At 39.2% G+C, this 19673-nt stretch overlaps 1 protein-coding gene across 1 annotated transcript in view; it reads left to right on the top strand.

Moving 5' to 3' along the window:
• nbeaa (neurobeachin a) overlaps window positions 1-19673 on the top strand; it is a 449617-nt gene that overhangs the window by 285524 nt on the left and 144420 nt on the right. The window lies entirely within an intron of this gene.

Genomic DNA, 19673 nt, shown 5'->3' with positions numbered 1-19673 from the left:
TAATTTATATGTCTGTAGATAGGGAGAATAAAAATAATAAATAATTAGAAATTAACTTTAAAATGTTGTTCATGATTTCATAGAAATGTGCAGTGCTTTAGTTTGATAAAATGAAGTTTGAATCTTAAACAGCAAAGAATGTTTCATATGTCAAGTTCAAAAGGAAACACTTTTTTTAACCGTACACTATTCTATATATGTTTATATAAAAGAGTACTAAAATGAGCAATTATGAAACTCATTAGTTTTAGTTTTGTAATACTATACATCATGGAAACAGGCCCTTCATCCACCGAGTCTTCGCCGATCATCAATCACCTGTTCACACTAGCTCTATGTTATTCCATTTTCGCATCCACTCATTACACATCCACACATTAGGGCAATTTACTGAGGCCAATTAACCTACAAACTCACATGTCTTTGAGATGTGAGAGGAAACCGGAGCACATGGTCAGAGAATGTGCAAACTCCACACCTGAGGTGAGGATCGAACCCAGGTGTCTGCTGCAGCGAGGCAGCTCTACCAGCTGCACCACTGTGCCGCCCAGATTTTTTTCACCAGATTCCAACATCTACACTCTCTTGTGTCTCCTCCTCCTACGACAATGTTATGCATCAGCAGTAAGTTTTATCTACTATATCAGCATATCTATTATATATTACTATATTTACATCCTTACCAATGTATTACTCAAAAATAAATGAAGTACAGTTTTGGTGTATCAAGAAAAGAAAATCAATTTAATTTTAGAATTGTCCGACATTATCTTATCTTTTCTTTATTGAATTATCTCATATACATCACGGCATATGAATTCCAACAGATATGATTACGAGAAACTTAATTTCATAGGATATCTTGTGCAGTTGCAAAGAGGTATTATTCTGCAGCTAACTTTCAGTTTCAATTTTCCCTGCAACAATGCATCGCTGATTATCTTTGTTGCAAGTCTCAATAATGCTCTTTAGGTATACAGGTTACTTACAACTTGAAAATAATTTACTTACAACTTGAAAATAATAATATTAAATAAAGGTACAATAAAACATATTTCCCCTTGGATTTGTTTTTTATTAGTCAGTGGACCATATTGTTTAGCTACTCAGAACATATTTTCTCTGGTTTTGAGTGGATAACCTTGAAGCTGGGTTGCTCATGCCATGCACACTATGAAAGAACAACATTTTGGGATACACAAATTAAATAAAATGTGTTAACAGTCGTGCATTTGTAGTATCTTAAAAAACTTGACAATGTCAACCTATATTCTTATGAAATATTTGTGGCTCAACATTAAATTGTCTTCATGCCAACAGATTATTTAAACATAGCAAAAGAAACAGGCAGTGTCTTCTTATGGAACCATTGCATTCATCTTTGTTTCCTGAAGAAGAACTAAAATGACTCTTGGAAGTATTTCTTTTTAACAGGCTATACCTGCAACAATTCACTGTTGACGCACAATGTTGTCGCAGAAAGAGGAGACACAAGAGACTGCATATGTTGGGGAAATAAAGCAAACTACTGGCTGCAGGGTCTCAACCCGAATCGTTAGCTGGTCCTTCCCCTCAACAGATGCTGCTTGGTACACTGAACACTTTGTTTTTTGCTCATCGTTATGGAAATAAATCATCACCGACTTTCACACTTGCTCTAACTAATCTACCGCTCTCTCATGAATGGCAGGCTCTGCTTAGAATGCTACTTCATTACTAATTATGAGCAGAAAGGAGTGTCCCTATTGAATCAAAAAAATCATTTATAATTTTAATAACTCTACATATTTTTGATATCTTTATCAATTTCAATAGCAAAAAATGTATTTTAGAGTCTCTTATTTGATTTTGGAACTTGAAAAAAAGTGTAATTGTTACATATATAAATAGGTTATGTTTCAATCATGTCATATAATATACTTTACCTTCCATAGTTGTCATGATACAGGAATATAACACCACTTATTTTTTTCATTAGATACTTGCATAGAAGAGGTGTCATGCTTGACATTGTTGTCAATGCAGCACTGAGTCACAGTTACATTTAGTCAGCATCAGTAAACGTAGTTTAATAATTGTTTTTCTATGCTATATTTAGGTAATACTATGGCAATTGCATGTACATTTCTTACTTATACGTGCAATAACATTTACTAGAATAGAATCGGAGAATTTATTATTTGAGGACATTGAATATTGGGAACTGCTGTCTACTAATTTCCTACCCATTACTGTTTTTATTTTAAAAATATTTATCCACTTTCCTTTCAAAATCTATGGGGCCTTTGCACAACATGAATGTTTCTTGCACAATACAGTGCCCTTCATAATGTTTGGGACAAAGACCCATCATTTATTTATTTGCCTCTGTACTCCACAATTTGAGATTTGTAATAGAAAAAATCACATGTGGTTAAAGTGCACATTGTCAGATTTTATTAAAGGGTATTTTTTAACATTTTGTTTTCACCATGTTGAAATTACTGCTGTGTTTATACATAGTCCCCCCATTTCAGGGCATCATAATGTTTGGGACACATGGCTTCACAGGTGTTTATAATTGCCCGGGCGTGTTTAATTGCCTCCTTAATGCAGGTGTAAGATAGCTCTCAGCACCCAGTCTTTCCTTCAGTCTTTCCATCACCTTTGGAAAGTTTTATTGCTGTTTATCAACATGAGGACCAAAGTTGTGCCAATGAAAGTCAAAGAAGCTATTATGAGACTGAGAAACGGGAATAAAACTGTTAGAGACATCAGTTAAACCTTAGGCTTACCAAAATTAACTGTTTGGAACATCTTTAAGAATAAAAGAGAGCACTGTTGAGCTTATTAATCGCAAAGGGACTGGCAGGCCAAGGAAGACCCCCACAGCTGATGACAGAAGAATTCTCTCTATAATAAAGAAAAATCCCCAAACACTTGTCTGACAGATCAGAAACACTCTTTAGAAGTCAGGTGTGGATTTGTCAATGACCACTATCCGCAGAAGACTATATGAACAGAAATATAGAGCCTACTCTGCAAGATGCTAACCACTGATTAGCCGCAAAAATAGGATGGCCAGGTTACAGTTTGCCAAGAAGTACTTAAAAGAGCAACCACAGTTCTGGAAATAGGTCTTGTGGACAGATGAGACGAAGATTACCTTATATCAGAGTGATGGCAAGAGCAAAGTATGGAGGAGTGAAGGAACTGCCCAGGATCCAAAGCATACCACCTCATCTGTGAAACATGGTGATGGGGTGTTATAGCCTGGGCATGTATGGCTGCTGAAGGTACTGGCTCACTTATCTTCATTGATGATACAACTGCTGATGGTAGTAGCATAAGTGTATAGGCACATCCTCTCTGCTCAAGTTCAAACAAATGCCTCAAAACTGGCCAGCGGTTCATTCTGAAGCAAGACAATGATCCCAAACATACTGCTTAAGCAACAAAGGAGTTTTTCACAGCTAAAAAATGGTCAATTCTTGAGTGGCCAAGTCAATCACCTGATCTGAACCCAATTGAGTATGCCTTTTATATGCTGAAGAGAAAACTGAAGGGGACTAGCCCTCAAAACAATCATAAGCTAAAGATGGCTGCAATACAGGCCTGGCAGAGCATCACGAGAGAAGACACCCAGCAATTGGTGATGTCCATGAATCGCAGGCTTCAAGCAGTCATTGCATGCAAAGGATATGCAACAAAGTACTAAACATGACTACTTTCATTTACATGACATTGCTGTGTTCCAAACATGGTGCCCTGGCATGGGGGTACTATATATAAACACTGCTGTAATTTCTACATGGTGGAACCAAAATGTATAAAAATGGCCTTTATTAAAATCTGACAATGTGCACTATAAGCACATGTGATTTTTCTATTACAAATCTCAAATTGTGGAGTACAGAGGCAAATAAATAAATGATGGGTTTTTGTCCCAAACATTATGGAGGGCAGGCTGAACATAGAAAAAAAATGTATAATTTATCTCACTAATGTGCTTAAATTAGTGCCTTCTTACACAAAAGTGGGTTATTTGCAAAAAGAAATGTTTTAATTGGATATCTTTTCATTCTTTATGGGATTATTCCTTGTTGGTTCCTGTATTATTTTCAATTTTTCAGTTTTCGTATGCCTATTTTTATTTCCAATACATCTGGGATAGTTGCCTTTTGAAGTTAGTTTGTTCTAATCATTTATGTTCATTATGCTGTTTCTAAAATATTCCCTTGCTCTTGCATTCAAGCAAGCACCCGAGGCCAGGATTGAACTCGGGTCTTTGGCACTGAGGCAACAGCTCTACCAGCTGCGCCACTGCGCCATGTCTGTGTTCCCCTTTGATAAAGGAGTTGAGGACTAGAAATTACAGGTATAAAACAAAGGGGTAGAGAATTGAGAGTGATGTTAGGAAAAAACATTTTTTATCACAGTTCGTGGTTAGAATCTGAATGACACTGCTTGTTGCATTAGTGGAGGCAGCTTCCATTGTGACCTTTATGATGTAATCAGATAAATATGCAATGAGAAACATTTGAAAGATGATGGTGAAAAGGCTGGCTGGCAGGATGAGTGAGCTGCTGTGTTAGAGGCGGCAGGGACATGATGAGCCAAATGAGCCCCCTGTATAACGATTCTGTGATTCTAGATGTGTCATGGAGTCATACAGCACAGAAACAGGCCCTTTGACCCAACTTGCCCACACCAATCAACATGTTCCATCTACACTAGTCCCTCCTGCCTGTGTTTGGCCCATATCCCTCTAAACTTATCCTATCCAGGTACCTGTCTAAATGTTTCTTAAATCTTGCGATTCTTAAACTCCCTCCTCCGGCAGTTAGTTTTCTATACACCGTCAACCCTTTGTGTAAAAAAGGTACCCCTCAGGTTCCTACTAAATCTTTACCCCCTCACCTTAAACCTATATCCTTTGGTTCTTGATTCCTCTACTCTGGGCAAGAGACTCTCCTGTGCGTTTACCTGATCTATTCCCCTCATGATTTTGTACACTTCTATAAGATCACCTCTCATCCTCCTGCGCTGCAAGGAATAAAGTCCTAGCCTGCTCAATCTCTCCTTATAGCTCAGGCCCTCGAGTCCAGGCAACATCCTTGTAAATCTTCACTGCATCCTTTCCTGCTTGTCAACATGAGGATAGGTCTTTTTTTTGAGGATCTGTGCTCTTCACTTCTCTTGTATTCCACGTTTCGCAGACCTCATATACTGCGAAACTCATAATTTTTATTACCTAATTACTGTTTACCCGGTCTTGTGGTTAAGGTATTTTTGTTTTTCTTCTTACCTGTCCACAAAATAAACCATGTGGGAAAAGCTTTGATTTAAACTGTAATCATTATATTTTTAAAATAATTATTTTGCATTTAATTTTAATCTCTGATATTGATACTTATTTTGTATTTTAGAAATGGCAGTGTTCCGTAACAACCCTGTACAAGATAACCTTAAAATCAGTAACATCTATTAGTGAAACTGTCAATAAAAAAACGCATTCCATTTTCACTTCTGCAATCTAATAACCTTTTTGTTACTTGGAGGCACATCACATAATCAGAGTATATTGTCAGCTTATTGGAGGTGGGCAAGCATGAAATGAAAGTCACATTAATATTGATCCAAGTCTTTAGCTGTGGCTATGTGTTTTACTTACATGTGTCCTTGATACCCAGTCTTGCTCAACAATAGCTTCAAATGTAATGTATTCAGTCTCTCGTGCAGGTCCAATAACCAAGAAACACTGCGTTACACTGACATTAAAGCCTTTTGTGCCTCTATGTTAGTGTGATTCCATTCACCTTCTTGAATGTCATGCTTTCAAAAGAAATGCAGCTCCAGATTATGACCTTGTGAAATAAAAAGTCATCACTAAAGTATGAAAATGATTGGCAATGTCCAGCGATTGTTCCTTGCAATAAATTTCAAATAATAGAAGGGTTATAAAATAATGAGCAGCTGCATGGATGGAGGGCAATAATTATTTCATGAAAAGACACAATAAATTTTGCGATGTTTGAAATGTATATTACTAGATAAAATAAAGTTAAAAGGTTTCATTATTATGTACACTGAAAGAACTTTTATAATGGTTTATCGTGCAAGTTTTCCAGAACATGATGTCTAGGAACCATCCTCCTGCATTGAAGCTTAAATCTGTTTTCTACAAACTGGCAGCAGACCTGTCATCCCAGGTAACATTAGGTCTGTTTGTCATCACTGTTTAGTGGATTCCTCGTTTAACTGTCGGGGCAAATCACAGACACCAGGCTTCTGGAATCTGATGTATATAAACAGTTCAGTGGTTAGAAGCAAAAAAGCAAAAAACCCTTGTACTGGAAATCTGAATTTAAAAAACAAAGAATGCTGGAAAGTTTCAGCAGGTCAGGCAATATCTGCAGAAAGAAAAACAGTGAACATTTCATTTTTGATGAAAGGTTATCAATCTGTAACTACTCATCTCTCTCTACAGATACTGCTTGACATCTGAACTATTTTCATCATTCTCTTGTGTTTTTATTTCATAGATAATTATCTGAGAACTGCTGCCTCACAGCGCCAGAGATCCGGGTTTGATCCTGACCTTAGGGGCTGTCTGCATGGAGTTTGCAAGTTCTCCCTGGGTGAGCTGGGCAAGCGTGGGCTTCCTCCAGGGAGAGTGGGAGTGTTGAGATTTGGGTTTATAGGTGAGGGGGAAATATAAGAAAATAAAAAAGAATTAGGTAAATGGTGTCAGGTGGGAGAGGGGAATAGGAAAGCTGAGCCAAGGAGAATAGGAGTATGCAAGGAGTATATAACATTATGAGTGGCATAGATAGGGTAGACAGTCAGAATCTTATTTTCAGGGTGCAAATGGCCAACACTAGAAGGCATAGTGACAAGAGGGAGACAGTGTAATGGAGATGCACGGGGTAGGGTTTTTTTACATAGAGAGTGTTGTGGGCCTGGAACACACTGCCATGGATAGTGTTGGAGGCAGATACAATAGTGGCGTTTAAAAGACTTTTGGATAGGCACATAGAAATGCAGGGAATGGAGGAATATGGATTATGTGCAGGCTGATGAGTTGAGTTCAGCTAGGCAAATCATCTCTCATTATTTAAGCCTCCAATATGCATAAGCCCAACCTGTTCAAAGGTGGAGAAACTTTGGCTCTCTCCACCCAAAAATATTGTGGAGGATCAGTGGAGGTCTCAAAAAGAGATTGATAAATTTTTAGATACAGATAATTCTGTCAAAACACGTGTTTCCATAACATGAATTGGATATAATGCGAGTGTTGAATCAGGGAACATTATTTGCATTATGGGGCCAAATTGGTTACAACGTGTTTTCAATCGGGAACTAGAGAACCACTTGAAAGTTAGTTTGGAAATTGCCAAGCAGGAATAAACTGTCTTGGATTTAAACAGTACAGGGGACAAAAAATGTTTCCCATGTAACCTACCTGCAGTAATCAGACACCGTTGTCTCTGAAGAACACATCTGCTACTTTAACCATGAATGATTATTGACACTTGTGTAATGATACTCCATTAAACATCGTAACATACTGCCTTTAGTATTTTTAGCATGCAGTAATAAAATAAACTTATTGCTATTGGAAAAGATGTTTCATTTTGGAAATCTTATGGGAAAAATAACTTTCATTGCGAGTCTGAAACTCTTTCTGCCCTAATCCTATTTCTCCCTTGGATTAAATTATCTTTGTGAAGTGATTTTCTATAACGCCATGTTTCTAAGGAATGGCAATTCACATTGTAGCAGAACTACCTGTAATAAGGGAATCAATCACGATGAGGTTAATGCATGAAAATGACTCTGATTAGTCTGAAGAAGGATCCAGACCCAAAACATCACCTATCCATTTTCTCCAGCGAAGCTGCCTGACCCGCTGAGTTACTCCAGCACTTTGTGTCTATTTCTGATTAGTCATAATTGTATGGCACGGCAGAGTGTAGATGGAACTCATCAGCTTCATTCACCCTGTGGCCAAGTGAGGTAGATTAATTGGTGACTGTAAATTACCCCATATTGTAAGTTGATGGTACATGTTACCTGATGTTCTGGAAAAAACTCGATTGGGAGTCAGCATGGATTTAGTGGGCCAAATGGTTACTTTGTATGTTGTTACAATACAGGGAATCTGTAAGCAGGTACTTGAAAAATCATCAATTTTGCAAACAAAATTGCCACCTCTGACCTGAAACAAGGCCATTGCTGTCAATTGCCAAGGTAATTGCTGATCAGTGAGTCAGAGGAGCTGGTTCCATTCAATGTCTTTGCACAGTGGTGCAGCAGTAGAGTTGCTGCCTTACAGTGCCAGAGACCCAGGTTCGATCATGACTGCGGGTGCTGTCTGTAAGTTATAGGACCAAAATTAGGCCATTTGACCCATCAAGCCAACTCCACCATTCAACCATGGCTAATCTCTCTTTCACTCTCAACCCCATTCACCTGCCTTCTTTGTATGTTTGTATGTTCTCCCTGTGACCGCAGAGGTTTTCTCCAGGTGTTCCAGTTTCTTCCCACACTCCAAAGACGAACAGGCCTGAAGGTTAATTGACTTTAGTAAAATTGTAAATTGTCCCTAGTGTGTAGGGTAGTGCTAGCGTACACGATGATCGCTGGTTGGCACGGCATATTTCCGCACTTTCTCTAAAGTAAAGTTTCTTGGCATCCACCCTCTTGCAGACCTTCTCTCTAGTTCCTGATTCTGGCTCTAAACTGCTTAATATCTTTCCCACTTCTGATGAAGTTTTTGATTGGAAAGGTTTGGGTGGCTTCTCGTGATAGATGTTGCCTGCTTGGTTCGGTGTGTACGCCATTTTGTGTTTTCAATGGGCCAAACCTTAATGTCTAGTCAACAGTTTAAGGAGAACTGCCAACATTTAGAGGCTCTGGGAAAATAAATCCCAGGTTGAGACAGATGCTTTGTATGTCTGGGGTACTTTGATTGCTCATTCCCACCCTGGCTACTGGGCAGAAAAAGGTAACATTAATTTTTCTTATTTTGTTTTGTTTATTTTGTGAATTATTTATTGTGTTTTAATCTTTTAATTACTTTTATTTACCTTTAAATTTGATTTAGATACAGCATGGAAACAGGTTTTTCGGCCCACTGAGTCCACGCCAACCATTGATCACCCGTTCACACTAGTTCTACATTATCCCACTTTCAAATCCAATCCCAACACACTAGGGGCTATTTTACAGTGATCAAACCTGCACGTCTTTAGGATGTGGGAGGAAACCCGAGCACCCGGATGAAACCCAGGTGGTCACAGGGAGAACATACGAACTCCACACACACAGCACCTGAAGTTGCGCTTGAACATGGGCCTCTGGCACTGTGAAGCAGCAGCTGTGTTACTGTATTACCCTCAAATGTCTTTCATATTTTTTGATTATTTGCATTAATTTTACTTGATTTTAACGGAATCTCAGAGGCATGTAGAAACGTTGAAAACAAAACACTCCCAGCTTTCACAGAATGTAAAGCTCTGCACTCAGCTTTGCCTCCAAGCAAAGGTTGCCAGGGCAGGACCTCCGCATTGCCAGAGGCCCACTTGCCTTTGTAATCTCCTCACCCCTGAGACTGCACCAAGCTTTGCTGAATGACTGTAGGGTGAAGAGGGTTAGCTCCATTGGTCCAGATAAGTGCATGGGGACCAGTTAATTTGCAGCATCTATCGAATTTTGCTTTTGCATTAAAATTTGCTGAAAACAGTCTTGAAAATGGTACCCTTCTGTGGTTTTGCATTGTTTTCTGAGTTTTAACAAACAACAGCATTTTTCCTTAACTTAGGAAATAAATATTATTAACAAAGCTTAAGTGCATAGATATATTAAAAGTAAATTCTGTAAGATAACGAGGAACAGAGATTTGCAAATGGAATATACTTATTCCATAAATATTACATGGATAAACCCAGTAACCACAGGCTGGTCAGTTTTATTGAACTTATCGAAAAAATAATCAGAGACAAAGTTAGCAGATTGTTAAACAAGTTTGGAATGATTAGGGAAGCTAGCCTGGGTGTGCAACGGGTCTGTATTTAAATAATTTGCCAAGATTTTTTGATGTGGCAAATTATGTCAACATAATATAATTATGTAATAATGAGTCAACAAGAGAATTCTGTTTGTCCTGGTCTGCATAAGCTTTCAAAAGACAGTTTGATAGGAAAGCTTTAGAAGTTTGTGGTTCAAACACAGGCAAGTGGGACTAGTGTAGATGGGGCATCTTGGTCAGCATGGAGGAGTTGGGCCAAAGGTCCTGTTTCCTTGCCCTATGACTATGAATTAATAAAAAAGATGCTAAACTTGATGCTTAATATTAGAGTCATAGTGCTTAGAAATGGTCCATCATAGTTATGCCCATCCACACTAATCTGATGCCACCACCACCTTTGGCAATGTATTCCAGATATTGGTATATTCTGAAATTACTGGAAAGAAAATTAAATTTATAGCAGGGATTTATTGATATCAAATTCTTGCATAGATACTGTGCACTTCCCATTGCAATGAACAGACCATTTTTGCGAGTTACTTATGATTATGATTAAGTGATAAAATAGCATATCATTGCTATCATAAAAAACCTGATTCAAGGTAACAAATGATTTGCAGAGGCAAATTGGTATCTCTTTGAATTAATTTTGGTTGGAATATCTATCAACTTTCAGATATTATAGTCAACTGGGGAAAGGAAATATGATAGTTATATTTCTGCCATAATGAACATTGCCTCAATTTATGACAAAAAGTGCTGTAGTAACTCAGCGGGTCAGGCAGCATCTCTGGAGAACATGGATAGATGACGTTTCGGGTTGGGTCCCACCTTCAAACCTCAATTTACTTACACAAAAATACAAGTAATTTGTTCTCCAACTGTATGCCATGGAGTCAAAGTTTTAAGCACAGACACTGGCCCTTTGGTCCATCACGTCTATTTGGATCTTTTTGCCCTGCTGCATTCATCCATATGTCTACTTCGTCTTCTTAAGCCTTTTGCTCCTTTAGGGAGCATAGGCCATTGACAAACGTCCTCCACCTCACTCAGTTGTTGGCAGTTCTTTCAAGATCTCCCCAGTTGAGCCCACTCCCAGACATTTCTGCCTGGACACCTCTTCTCCAGCTGTATATCCACAAATATCCATATGTCTACATTAGGTCAGTATCATTCCTTGCCTTGCATATTGATTGTTGCTTAAAGACAGTGATTGTATCTCACTGCATCACCCACCCGCTGGCAGCAAGTTGCACATATCATCCTCTATGTAAAAGATTATCTCAACAGAAAAATTGTAACTGATATCTGTGCTCTGGTTCATACAAGAGCTGCATATTAAAAGATAGTCATGAGAAGCTAAGATTTTTCCCCCACCAGGGGAAAACTAAAATAAGGGTATCCTGATTATGGTCATTCGGATTATGAAATGTTGCGATGAATCAAAGTGAGATTAATTATTTTTGCTTATTTGCAAAAGATTACTGATGTAAGTCAGTTTAATGAAATTAACATAAAAGGATGGTTCGAAAAAACAATTCATACACGAAGGATGATTACAATTGTTGAGGAATGTTTAAATATTTTTAATAGTGATTTAGATATTCCTTTAAAATATGACCCACTATAGGGCTTATGGAATGAATGAAAGAGCCATACAGCACAGAAACAGGTCCTTTGGTCCACGTGTCCTTGCCAAACATGTTGGCATATTGGGCTAGTCCAATTTGATTACAATTAGAGAATAGGATTGGGCAATGTGAGTTATCCGAAGAGGATGTTAAAGTTGGATGCACATTTATGTCTTTACCCCTACAGAATTGAACTTTTATGAGCATTTATTTGTCAGTTCATGTGTTATTTACTGCCAATAACATATTGAACGGTAATCTCTTGCAGGGTGCGTTCATTGGATCTGCCATGTGGCTAATGGACAAAAAGTCAACTCAAAGCATTAAACTTTGTTACTTTTCCAGGCAGTTATGACAGGAAAAATGTTACTACCCACCCAAATGGCAGTTATATTTTGCTTGGCCCATCTAGAAATAGAGAACTTCACTTTTAGGTCAAAGATTCAAGGGTGAAACAAGATCACTCATAACTGCTTCCTAAAAACCTTTTTTTTTCTTGGCCTGTGTATTCAGTGAAGGCTTTGGTGGATTTTAACTATTGAATGTTCAACTAACTGAATGCATTGTTTGGCTGCCTGTAAGTGCCATTTAAGAGATTGGGCAGTGTGAACATATATACAAGAAGTTGCACTTCCCAAATGCCCACTTCAGTGCAACTCGTTAACTCTGGTCAGAGGCCATGTACCTAATCCTCATTTCAAACCAACTCAATGGGGAAGATACAGAGTGCAGAATATAGTTCTCACCATTGTAGCACATAGTAGCACATCAGTTTGACATGGAGTTAGTGGATGCTTCAGGCATTATGTAATCTAATTTCTAAGTTGAATAGTATTACACTTCTCAAAATTCTCCAAGTCAAGGATGGTGATAAGGTGGCAACAAGCTGGAGTCCAAATGAGTTGCTACTTTTTGATACTAGGAGAAGTTAGGAGCTGCTGTTAAGAAGGAAAAATAATGAGGAAATTCCTATGTGGTGCATTTTTAAAGGTCGTCTATTCTCTGTCTTGCAGTTGGTAGAGTTCAAAAGAGGGGGAAATGGAATCATGTAATATTCTGATAGGTCTTCATAAGTTGTAGGAGCAGAATTAGGCCATTCAGCCCATCAGGTCTATTCCACCATTCAATCATGGCTGATCTATCCCTCTCAATCCCATTCTCCTGCCTTCTCCCCATATCCCTTAACACCCTTACTAATCAAGAATGCTACAGATTCATCACCCTCTGACCAAAGAAATCCCTTCAAATAGTCTTTTTATTCTGAGTCTATGGCTAGTCCTAGACTCTCCCACTTTGAAACATCCTCTCCACATCCACTCTCTCCAGGCCTTTCACTATTTGTGACATAGTGTCTTAACATAGTCTGTGTGGAGAAGACGTTTTCTCTGATGGAAGACTCAACAATTATGGGTTCACTGTTTAAAAATAAGGGGTTGCTCATTTAAGATGAAGCATTTTTTTTCTCTTGAGTTCATGAGTCCATGGAAGACTTTCTTAAAGGGCAATGGAACTAATGTCTTTTGAATATATTTTTGAATTTTGAAAGTAGTTTCTTCTTAAGCAAGAATGTGAAAGATTATGGCAGATAGACAGGAATATTGAGTTGAGGTTACAAACAGGTCAGTTTATTGAGTATTGAATACAAAAGGCACAGTGTTGGAGCAGTGGGTCAGGCGACATCTCTGAAGGACATGGATAGGGGATGTTTTGGATCAGGACCCTTCATCATATCATATATATACAGCCGGAAACAGGCCTTTTCGGCCCTCCAAGTCCGTGCCGCCCAGTGATCCCCGTACATTAACACTATCCTACACCCACTAGGGACAATTTTTACATTTACCCAGCCAATTAACCTACATACCTGTACGTCTTTGGAGTGTGGGAGGAAACCGAAGATCTCGGAGAAAACCCACGCAGGTCACGGGGAGAACGTACAAACTCCTTACAGTGCAGCACCCGTAGTCAGGATCGAACCTGAGTCTCCGGCACTGCATTCGCTGTAAAGCAGCAACTCTACCGCTGCGCTACCGTGCGACCCTTCTCAGACACAACTCGAAACGTCACCTATCCATGCTCACCAGAGATGCAGCCTGAACCAGTGAGTTACTCCAGCACTATGGGGTTTTATTCCTGTACACCAGGATTTATACTTCCTTGTTCCTCCTTTAAATAATGAAGGCAGGCTTGAGGGGGCGAGTGTCCTACTTCTATTAATACCTGTGCTTTTATGAGCCATTGGTGAGAATTTGAAACACAAAATTATTTTAATTGATTAATTATTTTTTTAAATGGGTTGATTTTTACCTTCTCTGTGTACCCAGTAAACTGACAGAATGGATCATTTGTTCATTATATGAAATGCCCAATTTGTATGGTACAATGAAAATTAGTTGCATTTTCTCAATCTGACACCAGTAACCAGCTGCTCGGAATCTGTAAAGAGTGGTTTCAATGCAGGATATGCATGTGGTGAGTCAGTGGGCACAATGCAACTGGAGGAGGGGTTACATTAGAGCGCATGAATTTTATTCCAGACTACGGAGATGAAACCTTGGTGGAAAGCCCACTGAAGAAGGTTGATGGGCATACGCTGACATGTTAACTTGCATGGGAGACTCCAGCTAGTAGTTTGTGCCAGATTTTGTGCCAAGCTTGATATGTAAGCTTCCCATTGAGGTGGTGGTTTTGCTCAGTTCCATTTTAAAACTTGCCTACCTTACATTGGTTTTGGTTTAGGTATATTATTGTCATGTGTACCGAGTTACAGTGAAAAGCTTTGTTTTGCATGCTAACCAATCAGATCAGATAAACCTACACCTTTGGACAGATACATGGGTAGGAAAGGATAGAGGGCTATGGGCCAAACACAGGGAGGTGGGACTAGAATAGACAGGGCATCTTGGTTGGCATGGACAGGTTGGACTAAAGGGGCTGTTTCTGAACTGTATGACTCTGTGACTCTAAATACATTCAAGGCAAATTCAAGTACAATTGATTGAGCAAACGTAAAAATACAGTGAATAGAGAGTTCCCAGCGTTGTCGCGCACCAGTTCCATTGACAAAGTCCAATCACCGCAATGAGGTAGAGGTGAATCGGGCAGTATCCTAGCTTCGGAAGGACTATTCAGAGGCCTAACAACAGAGGGGAAGCAGTTCCTGAGTCTGTTTGTATGCGCTTCGAAGGTTGAGATCACACTTTCACTGTAGCACCAATACAACGGTACGGTAGCTCTGACCCCTTCCCCATTCAAACTCCTGTTCTCATTGCCGTGGCCACAGTTTAAGAATAAGGGGTAGGCCATTTAGAACGGAGATGAGGAAAAACTTTTTCACTCAGAGAGTTGTAAATCTGTGGAATTCTCTGCCTCAGAAGGCAGTGGAGGCCAATTCAAGAGATTCAATGCTTTCAAGAGAGAGTTAGATAGAGCTCTTAATGATAGCGGAGTCAGGGGGTATGGGGAGAGGGCAGGAACAGGGTACTGATTGTGAATGATCAGCCTTGATCACATTGAATGGTGGTGCTGGCTTGAAGGGCTGAATGGCCTACTCCTGCATCTATGTTCAAAGGGGCTTAGAGCACATTGCATCACTCCACAATCTGCCCTCCATTAAATTATTAGGATCGCCCAATACTGGCTTTTGAACATTGCCGTAGCTTTTCTAGGGAATAGAGAAATACAGCACAGAAACGGGCTCTTCGGCCCATTGCGTCCATATTGATCTTATATTAGCCACTTTCTCTCTGCACTGTCTCCACTCCCCTCACATTGTACCACTCACCTCTATGCTGGGAGCAATTTGCTATGGCCAATTAAGTGACTGACCCGATGTCTTTGGGATGTGGGAGGAAACCATAGCGCCTGGAGGAAACCTACATGGTTACGGGGAGAACATGTAAACTTCACACAGACAGCACCCGAGGTCAGGATCGAACCCAGATCTCTGGCGCTGTTGTGAGGCAGCAGCTCCATTGCTATGCCACTGTGACATGATCACATTGATGAATTTCTGGGCACTGAATAATATAATATGGCAATTTGGTGGGAAAGTGGAATTATTTATAACATCATCCATGATCACAACCATGGTGGTGTAGGCAGATACATTAGTGGCATTTAGGAAGCTCCCAGATAGACACATGGATATGCAAGGTCTCGCAATTAAGGTCTTAAGCATTAAGGAGTTAAACACACTACCAGAGCACAAAAGCCATGAGAAAATTTAAGTAATGGAAATGTTTTAAATGTTAGTGATAGACTTGAATTTTATTTAGTTGGCTTGAAACATTTGGAAAAGATTATGGATTAGCAGTACTGTTCACAAGAGGATCCGGCCAATTCAAAATAAATTACTTAAATTGAAATGAAGAATAAAGAAATACATTTGAGTGGAAACCTAAGCCCATGTGAGGAAATGGATCGTACAATGACTGGCAATTAGAAACATTTAAACTCTCTTGGGGGTGGGGGAGGGTTTGGAAAATACACAGCAAAAGGGAAAGCATTTTTGTGAAGCATGCGGATGCCAAATAGATCTGGTATTTATAAAGAAATTTCAGTGTAAGGAAGAGTCTGATGTTTCAACATCATGCTCTCTGCTTTGAAGTTCTAACTGTGTACTATTTCCATCAGTGGCTTGATTTACTTTCATTTTCTCTCTTTTCTAGGATAATGTTACAAATATTTTTTTTATTCTGAGGATTGGTGATTTCGTTTTTGTCGAAGAGATAAAAGTAAATTTACTTGTAGATTACTCAAGTACGTTAAAGTATTCATCAGCTTCCTCTGTTAATTAACAATTATCTCAAGTATTTTAAGTTGTGATAATATATTCTTCTTGCTGAACTGGTGCACTATAACTTTTAGTTTAGTTTCAGTTTAGAGATACAGTGTGCAAATAGGCCCTTCAGACCACCGAGTCTGTGCTGACCAGCAATCACCTGTGCATCAATTCTATCCTTCACACTAGGGACAATTTACAGAAGCCAATTAACCTACAAACCAGTACGTGGAAGGAAACCGGAACACCAGGAGATAACTCACGTGGTCACAGGGAGAACATACAAACTCCGTGCAGGCAGCACCCATAGTCAGGATCGAACCTGGGTCTCTGGTGCTGTAAGGCAGCAACTCTACCGCTGTGCCACTCTGCTACCCCCTGTTTGCAAAATGATTCTTAAAAACAATGCATGGATTCTTACATTGGGCATATGAAATTATGAAGGCTTATTAATATATTTCCTGTTCATTGCATGATGTTGATATACTACTTAAGACACTTGTACTGGTTAATTACTATTCGTTTATGGATGTGTGCAGGTATTATTGGACATTAGATTTGGACACAATTATTTAAGTTCACTTTCCTTACATTCATGTATAGAGAACTATTACTTTCTTTTGTTCTATCTACACAGAGGGTGGTAGGTATATGGAAAAACCTACCAGAAGAAGTAGTTAAGGCAGATACAAGAACAATGTTAAAAAGACACTTGGCCAAGTATATGGGTAGGAAAGGTTTAGAGGGATATGGGCCAAATGCAGGCAAATGGGTCAGCATGCAGTGTTACAGCAATGAAACAGCCAAATGGCTGTAAGACAATGTCATTCTATAATGTGCTATTGTAAGAAAATAACTGCAGATGCTGGTACAAATCAACGGTATTTATTCACAAAATGCTGGAGTAACTCTGCAGGTCAGGCAGCATCTCAGGAGAGAAGGAATGTGTGACGTTTCGGGTCGAGACCTTTCTTCAGACTGAGGGTCTAATGTGCTATAATTCATCATGTTATGCTTTGTCAGCAAATAAGCAAGAACACTTTCAGTTTGGCAAGATGCTCATCGAGTTAGTTGCTTGGCCAATCATTTGATTTAATATCTGCAAATTCATGGTGCAATTGTAGAAATTAGCGCGTTTAGAAAGTTCAAGATGCAATTTTAGAAAGACCATTGTGGGATTTTTGCAATATAATTGTTTCATGGTAGATCAGTTACATGTGGTTGCAGTAGTCTTGTGTTGAACGTCTAGCAAACCTCATTCAGAGTGTCACACCAGCACTTGTGATTGTTCTTCTAAAATATAAATATATTTGAACTGACAAGCTTCAAAAAATAAAAAGAGAAAATCAGCTAAATATTTCTATGAACATTTGTGGACCTTATTAATCAAAGCTCCTTCAAGAGGAAGAGTAGGGAATTCACAGGCAATTGCATTTTAGAAGCAAACTTCATGATTGTGGTCTACATTTTACAGGGAAATGTTGGAAGTTAAACAGGTCATTGATCCATTCTGTAATTGGAGATATAATATGAAATGTTTAGGATTTTCAGTGATTATAAATGTCTGAAACACTTAAAGGAAGACAACAAAGACAAGGAATTGATGTTCTCCCATACGTATTAAGAGTATCCATTAGAATATGCTCGCATTAGGGGGTTATTATCTGCAGGAAGTGATTGGGTAGACTGGGATTGATTTCTCTGGAGTGTACGATGTTGCGGGATGACTTGATAGATGTATATAAAATAATGAGATGCACAGATAGGGTAGACAGTCAGAACCTTTCCCCCAGAATGTAAATATCAAATACTAGAGGGCATAGCTTTACAGTGAGAGGGGCAAAGCTTAAAGGAGAATGTGAGGGGCAAGTTTTTTACAGAAGGTGGTAGATGCCTGGAAGGCATTGTTGAGGTGGTGCTGGGGGTAGACTTTTAGATAGACATACCGATATGCAGGAAATGGAGGAATATGGATTATGAGTCAGAGTTGGTCTTGGCCTCATGTTCGGCACAAACAATGTGGTCTGAAGGGCTTGTGCTGTACTGTCCTATGTTCTAATATGTTTCAGAGCCCATTTTAAATAACCTGCCTGAAAATAAATTGGGAAGTGGAATTAAACTGTTCTCATAACGCATCACGAATAGAATCACGCCCTATTCAGTGTCCTTGTCTTCCTGATTCATTTTAGTGAACTTAAACCTTTTTTTTAAAATGCAAAGCAAATATGAATAAATGAATAGGAAAAAAAACTGCAGATGCTGGTTTAAATCGAAGGTGGACAGAAAATGCTGGAGTAACTCAACGGGTCAGTCAGGGAGCATCTCGGGAGAGAAGGAATGGGTGACGTTTCGGGTCGAGACCCTTCTTCAATAAATGAACTTCAGTTCTTTGAAATAGACGATTTGGCTCATTAAGATAAACATGTCCAGACAGAAAATGGCCGAGAATTCACGGCGTAAGATTTCCATATCACTATCACTTGTCATTGTTAATTTGTAAAGAAGGGTCTCGACCCGAAATGTCGCCCATCCATGTTCTCCAGAGACAGTCTCGCCAGCTGAGTTACTCCAACACTTTGTGATTGTTCCTCGAAATTCCAGCATCTGCAGTTCCTGGTGCCTACCTCAATTGGTGAACGTTAAGTTAGTGAAACAGGAGGTATATTGTACATTCCGATTCTTGCATTGATTTGCACGACTCCGTGGCTAACGTTAGTCAAGTCGATGAAAGTTGGGTTTCATCGTGAGACTCCCCTATTAGTTTTAATGGTAATTTTGTAATTGTTGGATTTACGACATAATTACGCCCGAATCCTGCCACAGTCATTTAGGACTGGTACTTATGTTATGGAAGACTGTGGCATGTATTTGATTTATGTCATGACATGACACACAACCTTGGAGAACCATAAAAGGAATCAATGAGGCTGCTGTAGGAATCTCGCTGCAGGTAATGAATTGTTCCTGGAGGTTTTTCTTTTGTTGAGCAGAACTGTCACTTGATTGCTGCTAACAGGCGCAATTAACACGATCACAGATTAACGCTTCGCGTTTTTAATGCATTGATTCAAATTGGGGGGAAAAAGTGTAGCGGAGTTTTCCAAATAATATACCGTACATGGGCTACGTGCAACCAGAAGTCTCTCTCCCCGTTCATCTTGTCTGTGGCCAGACCGACCGAGTCCCACCACAGAACCCGAGACTCGCTGCCTAACCTGCCCCTTGATTCCACCCAACCTCTTACACA

This window comes from Rhinoraja longicauda, chromosome 7 (assembly GCF_053455715.1).
Source record: "Rhinoraja longicauda isolate Sanriku21f chromosome 7, sRhiLon1.1, whole genome shotgun sequence".
Taxonomy (NCBI): domain Eukaryota; kingdom Metazoa; phylum Chordata; class Chondrichthyes; order Rajiformes; family Arhynchobatidae; genus Rhinoraja; species Rhinoraja longicauda.
The sequence above is the reverse complement of the archived record's forward strand: the minus strand, read 5'-3'. Positions and strand labels throughout refer to the sequence as shown.